Source organism: Mustela putorius, unplaced genomic scaffold (assembly GCF_011764305.1).
Source record: "Mustela putorius furo isolate JIRA1106 unplaced genomic scaffold, ASM1176430v1.1 tig00003853_pilon_pilon_pilon, whole genome shotgun sequence".
Taxonomy (NCBI): domain Eukaryota; kingdom Metazoa; phylum Chordata; class Mammalia; order Carnivora; family Mustelidae; genus Mustela; species Mustela putorius.
The window spans coordinates 27,661,558-27,671,153 of record NW_025422005.1 but is presented as its reverse complement, the minus strand read 5'-3'; the positions used below and the strand labels follow the sequence as shown (position 1 = coordinate 27,671,153).

Below are 9,596 nucleotides of genomic sequence, written 5' to 3'. Positions count from 1 at the left end.
GCGGCTTGCAGTCCCTCCATCAGCCCATGGGCCAGAGCGGCTGCTGGTTAGTTCTGTGACCCCAATGACAACATCCATCTCTGTCACCACTCTCCAGTCCCAGACAAGCCCATGGAGATGCACAGCAGGGATGTTTAATCCTTGTTTCTCAGAAGAGGTCCCTGAAGCTCAGAAAGGTTAAGAGACCTAGCTGAGGCCACACAGCAGGTGTGAAACATCAGAGGGTTTGCAGAGGTGCCGGGGGGGGGGGGTACTAGAACCCAGGCGCTTGTGGCCAAGACCTGCGCTGTCCCGCCTCAGAGAAGCCAGGGGACTCAAGTTTCACCCGGCGATGCCTTCCACCCACTATGTGACTTGGGCCTTGTTCATTAACCTCTCTGTGTTTCAGTTTCTTCACTGTAGGGTCCAAGAAGCTAAGACCCATCAAGGGCTTAGAATCGGGCCTGGCACATGATAAGCCTCCAGTATGTATTGAGACGTTGTTACTAATATAAGGCCACCCTACCCTCAGATTGCTCTCTCCTTGGCCAGGCAGCACGAATCATTCATCAGGCAGTCTTTGAAGTTCCTCAAGTCAGGCCTACCCCTCCCCCCAAGACATCTCGCATGGGAGCCAACATTAACTTTCCTTGACCTGGGCCAGGAGCTTTCCTGGGCACTGTCCTCATTCACTGCGCTGCATGCTTACGTGTTCTGTATGTGTGTGGGATTTTCCAAAAGTTAAATAATAATAATAAAATAAAACCAAGCAGCGATTTGTGCCCAGCAGAGGGTACTAACCCGGCAGTCGTGTTGGTGATTATTGATTTCCTATCTACCGCCACATGACAGGATGCCCCACGCGGTCAAGAACAAGGTCCATGTCCTTCCCTGTAGTTCCCACGGCATCTAGAGAACTGTCTGGCTGGGGTAGGTAAGCAATTATTATTGAGGAGAAGGAGGGAGCTGAGTGAGGAGGCTCTTCCCGGGGTGATGATCTGAGTCTTTGAACCCTCAGTCTCAGGAGGGGAGACTCCTACCCCAAACCGGGAGCTGGAACTGGAGGGCTTCCCTCTCCCTCCCAGACCCCAGGCACCTCCAGACTGAGGTTTGAAAGTTAACTTCCCACAAAAGTCACTCTCCAGGATTAATATTTATTTCTTATGAAATTTAAATTTTTCAGTGTAATTAAATTTTTATTCATCGTGAGTTATAGATAAAAATATTTATAACTTTCCCTTTCGCGCCACTGAGAATGAGTCTTGGATGGAACCAATTACTCAGGCCTCCTCCTGGTGCCTGCTCCAGGGTCAGGAGCAGGGAGGGGGTCAGAGGGGTCAGTGGGGGGGCAGAGCAGGCATCCATCTCCCCAGGCAGGAGTGTCAGCGCTGCCTCCTGCATTCAGGCACTGGAGGTGACTGGTAGAAGGAGAACGCTCAGGCCTAGCCCACCCCCAAATTCCCAGCAAATAACTCAGTGGGAGCTGGAATCAAGGCCAGAGAGGCCAGAAGGAGGCTAGGAGAGGACAAGAAAATGAGGCCTGAGAATGAGAACAAGAGAGGACGGAATGATTGCAGAGAGAGGACCCATGTCTTCCCACCAGGGCACCAACATGGTGGAACAGCCTGTCAAAGGCAGCCAGGAGGTTGTGGCTCTGGGTTCTGGGGCCTGGAATCATTTTGTCCCCAGAATCATCATGAGCGTCCTCTTAGGGGAAGAGCAGCCCAAAGGGCACGTCTTCTGCCCAGATGGGGAGAGGCGGGGAGAGGCAGGGAGGGGGAGCCCTGGGTTCCGAAGCCACGCAGGCCAGCATTCCGATCCCGGTTCTGAATGACCTGGTACAACCCAGAACCTCCCTGAACATCAGCTTCCTCACCTGTCAAATGGGACAGATGCATGGTCTGCAGATCGCATCATCTGATGTGTGAAAGTCCTGATGCACAGCTGGGGTTCCATTCATAGTCAAGGATTCTGGCCCTTTCCTCAGCTGCCACTCAAGGGCTCCGTCCCGCCAAGGAAGGTCACTTTGGGGTGAGGCCCTCACTTCCTCTGACGGCAAGTCCCACGTGGGGCAGCACCCGCTCAGCGCTTACTGGCTCCATGGCCGCCATCTTGGAGCTGGCCTGCATCTACGTCCCACACAACCATGAAGGCACGGTCCAGAGGATAAGATCAATGCCCTCATGGTCCAGGGGATCTAAATGTTTTTGCAAAGACCCTAGCCAATGTCAACATTGGAGCCTCATCTCTAGGAGCTAGGGGAGCTGCCCCAGCAGCCAGTGTTGCACCTGCAGAAGGTCCCACTCCCTCCACTGGGGCTGCCCCAGCTGAGGAGAAGGAAGTAGAAGCAAAGAAAGAAGAATCGGAGGACTCTGATATTGACATGGACTTTGGTCTTTCTGCCCACCCCTCTTCTGTAACCTGGTCAATAAAAAGCTGAACTCTTAAAAAAAAAAAAAAAGTAGAGGATCCTAGGCTGTCTCTTCACTGACGGGGAACTCACTACCTCATGAGGATAGCTCCTTTGGAAAATGCATCTTCTCACTAAGCCTGGACTTTTCACCCTTAAAAATGGAGCTATGCAATTTCACATGTATCGCTCTGGAATACAGTTCCCTCAGGCACAGGAAGATCAGACCTCACCCCCAAAACTCGCTCACGTTGATGTTGACTGGCTGTCAACACAGCCTCAAATCCAACCATGAACTTGCTGCCTTGCTAGGAGAGTGCTTGGGCCCCACATGGCCCCGACACATAGTGTTACCAGCGGCACACCTCCCATAGCCTTCCCCAAGGAAGACATTCCACCAACATGGCGACATTAACTAAGGAAACCCATCAGGCCCTTGCCACCCCTCCCTGCCCTTCCTCCTGTGTGCCAGACCCCCGAGGTCCAGACAGGACAAGGGTCAGGACTCACTTCCCTATCGCCCCTGGGCAGGAATGGCGCCCCCTCTTCCTCCTCCTGCAGCCCGGCTCCCGCGGCAGTCTGTACTCACTAATTAGACCTGTCACTGCTCCTGAATCATTCCCAGGCCAGGCTGGGGAGGTCATTAAGCCAGAGATGGATAAGTGCTAAGCTGGCCCCGCTCTGGAGATTTACAAGGCTCAGGCTGGGGAGGATTTATAAGGTTTGTTAAATTTCTAATTGAGTTTAGAGTGCAGTGCCAAAGTCTCAGTGACCAAACCGCATGGATGAGAATTAAAGCAAGTGCACCTATTTCTCACGTCTGGGAAGATGAGCGCCTCCCTCTCGGCTCCCCTCCCACCCGGGCTGGGGGGCTGCTAAAACACCAGCCCCGGCCAAGCCACGCGGCACAGCCCGCCCAGTTCCAGGCCCAGCGGCAAAGAGTGGCAGGCGCCACGTCCATCTGCAGTTGGTTCATTTTTGGGATTTGGGGTCTGTTGTTCTTTTTTTTTTTTTTTTTTTTTTAATAGTTAATGGACTCACATGGTCCAAAATCAAAGAGTAGAAAGGACACCCAGAGTAAGCCTCTCTCCCGCCCTGTATCTCAGCCACACAATTCTCCTCCCTGGAAAAAAAAGAGTGGTATAACAGTTTCTAGCAAATTCTTCAAGATACACACACACAAGCAAATAGATACATCCATATATATCCTTCTGTACATACGTATACTCTCTTTCCCCTTTGATACACATTGTTTGTTTGTTTGTTTTTCCACTTAATATCAGATCTTAGGAGTCTAGAACGCTGATTGGTCAGCACCAAACAGGCCTGGGTTTGAATCTCAGCTCTGCCCCACCATGTGCTGAAGCCGGCTCGTACCCTCACCCAAGAGCCGATCGTGAGCATCTCTTTCCAACCTCAAGTTTGGCGAGACCATCTTGCTAGCTTGAAATTCTGGGGGAAAATATGCCCCACAGAGAGTGACCAGTGCCTCAAACTCAGACTTTTTTGTTTGGGTTTGAGTGCTAGTCGTTAACCTGACGGGCACACCTCTAGTTTTGCTCCTTACAAGCTATGTGAGCTGAGGCAAGTCACTGGACTTGTCCCAGAGATACCGTTGAGAAGAGAAATCAACCCAGGCTCGGCCACACAGCTCCCGCGGTATCACAACCATATCTGCGACGTGCCTGTCCCCACGCTAGGTGTGATGGATGCAGAAATGAACGAAGTTTTAGTCCTGCCCGCAAGGGGCTCCAGTCTAGTGGGAAGGGAAGCAGACAGCTAAACAGACAGTGCCATCATGCTACAGATGTCAGTGGAACAGGCTAAGTCCAGGGGAAGAAGACCTGACTCCCCAGGTGGGGGTGGGGTGACTTCCCATTGAAGGGTGGCTAGGAAACCAGATCAGAAAAGGCTGGGCCTGGATGATGGAGTTCCAGAGCTGGTCTCAGAAAGCAGAGCTCATTTCTTCTCAGCTCGAAGAGAGAAAGTCACTTGCTCAAGGTCACACAACATAGAAGTGACCGAGTCAGGATTCTAACTCAAGTTTTCTGGGCCCAAAGCAGGACTCACCTCCTGCTGCCTAGTCTGCGGTGCACCCAGGCATCAGGCTGTCCGGCAAGTGGGCCCTCATGGTTCTGGGAGAGATCTCAGGAACCCCGAGCACTCACACACAGGAAGGGGGGCACCCTCTGCAGCCTCTGGACCAGTCGGGTCCTCTAACCGGGAACTCACACTCTCACACAGGGCTGCCACCAGGGTCAGAAATGCCAACCACATACTTAGGCTGAGTTTGGAAAAGCAAAGGCATGAAGCTCCTGTGCAGTTTCTGGGCTCCGTTCTTCATGCATGCAGGAGCTCGGGGAGGGGCAGAGGCTGAGGAAGAGAGGGACTCCTCAAGGAGACTCCTGCTGAGCACAGAGCGAGACATGGGGCTGGATTCTAGGACCTGGAATCAAGACCTGAGCCAAAATCAAGAGCCAGCCACTTAACCACCTGGGCTACCCAGGCGCCCCGAGGATGAAGGAGTAAGAAGCCCAGAGAGGAATGGGCACATCAGCCACAGAGCATCCCAGAGCCTGGGGCCTCCAGGGAAGGGTCAGTGGGACTCTGCCATGTTGTCTGGAGACCGGCACAGTGACAGGTAACTCTCCATCCTCCTCGTTCATTCGTTTAGTAACACCCACAGGGACCTCTTACTGTGTGCCATGTGTGAGACGTGGCCCATCAGGGAGCAAGGCAGGCAAGGTCCCCACCCTACGGGCAATTTCTTTCTGACAGGGGAGATGGAGCATAAAGCATAAGCCAGGAAACTGACTGATTTCAGACGGTGATAAGTGCTCTAGAAGAAATAAAACCGGCTGCTGCGATGCGAGGGACCAGGTGTGGTCAGGACATTTTCTCTGAGGCGGTGACATCTGGCCTGTCATCCAAATGACAGGAAGCAACCAGCCACATGAAGGTCTGCAGGAAAGGTATTCCAGGCAGAGGGAATAGCAGTGCAAAGGCTCAGAGATTATGTCGGCTAAAGGAGCTAACTTTCTGGGACAGGAATGGCCCAAGGGGGCATTGGACACACACCCAAAACAGAAGGTACAGCAGAACCAAATATACCACACGCCGATATGCGACCTCAAACTGATCTTCCTATTCTCTGCACCTCGGTTTCCGAATCCATCCATGGCTCAATAGCAGAAACCTTCCCACTTCTTGAGAGAATGAAATGAGTTTATATACATGTGACCCTCCCCACTCAGAACACAACTCTCGGCTACACCTGGGATTGCCCCACTAGGACCTTGGAGTCTAAGGGACAATCTGCAGGCCGGGGGTCTTCCAAGACCTGAGGAGGGACAGGGAAGGGCTCAACTCCAAAGGAAGCCAAAGAACTGGAACAGGTTTGCCAGGTTTCTAGTTTCTTTGATGGACCCCAAGGAGAATAGGGTCACCCTGCTCAGTGATGTCAAAGTGTTTACTTGTCCAGTTGATTTGGGGGTCCTGGACATATAAGAAGCCACTGAGCACCCTGCACAGTTTCCATCCTAGTGGGCCCCCTTCCTCCTTTCTGCAGGAAGACCCAAGGGAATCCTTTCATGGGGTCTGTTGATGGGTAGGGAGCCATGGGAAGGTGGGCAGTGAGAGCTGAGACCCCACACCTTGAGCGCTGGAGTCAGGGCTCCTAGAAACGCCTTTCCATTCCCCACATGCATTTACACCATGTTCATGCAGAAGTCCTAACACAGCGACGTCAACCAGCAGCAGATAGTCAACCACAGCGACGTCTACCAACTCAAAGAAGAGCTAGGGCACAGAGCTCATGGTCAAGAATCCAAGCATCAAGCGCCCCCTGGTGGTGGTCATAATGTTCCGACACCTGGAGCCAGCAGGCTCTGGATAGTGAACATCCGGCCCAACCTCCTCCAGCGTGGTGGGGAACCTAACAACAAAGCCCAGGGCTTATTTGGTACAGTGCACAGCCAGGGACGATGAGCTGACATTCAGCCACTGCCCACTAGAAAGGGACATGTCCTGAGGATATGTTCAGGACTTGTCTATAGTCAAGCAGCAAGTAGATTGTACTTAATGGCCAGAAAGAGCACTGATTCATTCATTCATTCATTCAATCTGCTTCACTGAGCATCTACAGTATGTCAGGCGCTGTCAGATAACCCAAGAGTGACCAAGACTAAGTGCCTGCCCTCGTGAAGCCCCCATTCTACTGAGGAAAAAGATGATAAGCACAGGAAAAAATCGCTATGGGGTGTGTCAGGTGAGGATTTTAGAATGAAAAACAAAGCATGGTATGAAGAGAAGCAACAGAGGTGTTATCTTAGATCAGATAGCCATGGAAGGGCTCTATGAGGACAGGACACTTGAGCTGAGACCCTGGGAAGAGGTAGGCAGAGAACTCTCTAAGGGGAAAGCATTCCAGGCAATGGAATGAGAAAGTACTCCCTGATGCAGGGACTCCCTTGGCATATGTTCCAGTCACAGCATTTAATCTGTAACCCCAAACCCAGCAAAAATACCTTTCCAAACAAAGACAAAATAAGGACTATTTCAGACATCCAAAACCTCAAAGAATTCATCAACAACAGACTATAATAAATGTTAAACAAAGACTTTCAGTCAGAAGAAAAATGACACCCAATAGATTTATGGATTGAAGGAATGAAAAACACCAGAAATAATAACTACACAGGTAAATATATTAGTTTTGTTATTATTTAAGCCAATTTTAAAAATAATTAACCACTTAAACAAAATGACAACATATATTGTGAGGCCTATAACATGTATATGTAAGTAAAATGTATGACAACAATAGAATTATAGCCACTATAAAAGTCCTATACTACACCTGAACTGATACAATACCATTTGTAGACCATTATAAGTTAAAGGTATATAGTATAAATCCCAAAATAGGGAAGCCTGGGTGACTTGGCTTAAGCATCTGCCTTCAGCTCAGGTCATGATCCCAGGGTCCTGGGATCGAGCTCCACACTGGGCTCCCTGCTCAGCAGGAAGCCTGCTTCTCCCTCTCCCTCTGTCTACCCCTCTGTCTACTTGTGCTCTGTCTTTATCTCTGCCAAATAAATATAACCTTTAAAATAAATAACTAAATCCTAAAATAATGACTAAATTAAAACTAAAAGTTATAGTCAACAATATAGTTAATAGAGAATAAACCAACAATAGAGTTAAATTAGAATCTTAAAAAAAAAATCCATAAAAAGACCAAACAAAGAGAAAGGAAACAAAGAACAGCTGGGACAAACATAGAACAAATAACAAGATGATAGGTTTAAGCCTCACTATATCAATAATCACGTTAAATGTGAATGATCCAAATACCCCAATTAAAAGACAGAGATTGTCAGGTTGGATAAAAAGCAAGAACCAAGTAGATGTCTCAAAAAAGACACATTAAATTTAAAAACACATATAAGGGGGCGCCTGGGTGGTTCTGTGGGTTAAAGCCTCTGCCTTGGGCTCAGGTCATGATCCCAGGGTCCTGGGATCAAGCCCCGCATCAGGCTCTCTGCTCAGTGGGGAGCCTGCTTCCTCCTCTCTCTCTCTGCCTGCCTCTCTGCCTGCTTGCAATCTCTGTATGTCAAATAAATAAATAAACCTAAAAAAATAAAAACACATATAGGTTAAAAAGACATGCAAAAGTTATGCCATGCTACCACTAAACAAAAGAAAGCTAGAGTGGCTATATTAATATCAGAAACAGTAGCTGTCAGTTCAAAAACTATCAGCAGGGATAAAGAAAATCACTCACGATGATAAAGAGATCAATTAATACAGAGGGCATAATAATCCAAAATGGAGGGCATCTAAGAACAGAGCTTTAAAATACAGGTTGCACAAACAGAACTGCAAGAATAAGTAACAAATCCACAGTTATGGTTGACGACTTCCAGACTCCTCACTCAATTATTAATAGAACAAGTGGACAGAAACTCACGATATGGAAGATTTGAACAACTCTCTAAAACAACTTGACCTAGTCAACATTTATAGAACACTTCCCTCAACAACATCAGAATATACATAATTTTTTAAGTACTCATTGAATATTTTAAAAGAGAGAGCCATAAATCAAATCTGAATAAATTTTAAAAGATCCAAGTCATACAAAGAATGTTCTCTGACCATAATGGAACTAAATTAGAACACTTTAACAGAAAGATATGAGGAAAATCACCAATACTTAGAAACTAAAAACATACTTTTAATAATCCATGGGTCAGGGACATCTGAGTGGCCCAGTCACAAAGTGTCTGCCTTTGGTTCAGGTCATGATCCCAGGGTCCTGGGATAGAGCCCTGCATTAGGTTCCCTGCTCAGTGGGAAGACTGCTTCTCCCTCTACCTGCTGCTTCCCCTGCTTGTGCTCTCTCTCTCAATCTGGCAAATAAATAAATAAATAAATTTTTTTTTTTTAATTACCCATGGGTCAAAGAAGAAATCAACAGGAAATTACAAAGTATTCTGAACTGAATGAAAATGAAAACACAACACAAAATAAAAACAACAAAATTCTTGGTATGCTACTACGACAGTACTAGGAGGGAATATATAGCACTAAACACCAACATTAAAAAAGAAGAAAGGTCTCAAATCATTGATTTCAACTTCTACCTTAAGAAACTGCAGATGGGGGATGCTTGGGTGGCTCAGTGGGTTAAAGCCTCTGCCTCTGTCTCAGGTCATGATCCTGGGGTCCTGGGATAGAGCCCTGCATTAAGCCCTGCATTAAGCTCTGCTCAGCAGGGAGCCTGCTTCTCCCTCTTTCTCTGTCTGCCTCTCTGCCTGCTTGTGATCTCTGTCTGTCAAATAAATAAAATCTTTAAAAAAAATAAAAATAAAAATAAATTTAAAAAAGGATACTAGGGATGGGCTGGTAGGAGTCAATATACAAACATATAGCTATAAAATAAATAAGTCTTAGAGATGTAATGTACAGCATGGTTAGGGTTAATAGTTAATAATACTGCATTGCATATTTGAAAGTTACTAAGAGTAAATCTTAAAAGTTCTCATCACAGGAAAAAATGTGTAACTATTTATGGTAATAGATGTTAACTAGACTCATTGTGGTGACCATTTGGCAACATATACAAACATTGAATCATTATGTTGTATACCTGAAACCAACATCATGTTACACATCAATTCTAACTCAATTTGAAAAAGAAGAG

At 47.6% G+C, this 9,596-nt stretch overlaps 1 pseudogene; it reads left to right on the top strand.

Annotated features, from left to right (window-relative positions):
* Positions 1–2,079: 2,079 nt before the first annotated feature.
* Positions 2,080–2,419, top strand: LOC101671277 (annotated as a pseudogene).
* Positions 2,420–9,596: the final 7,177 nt, after the last annotated feature.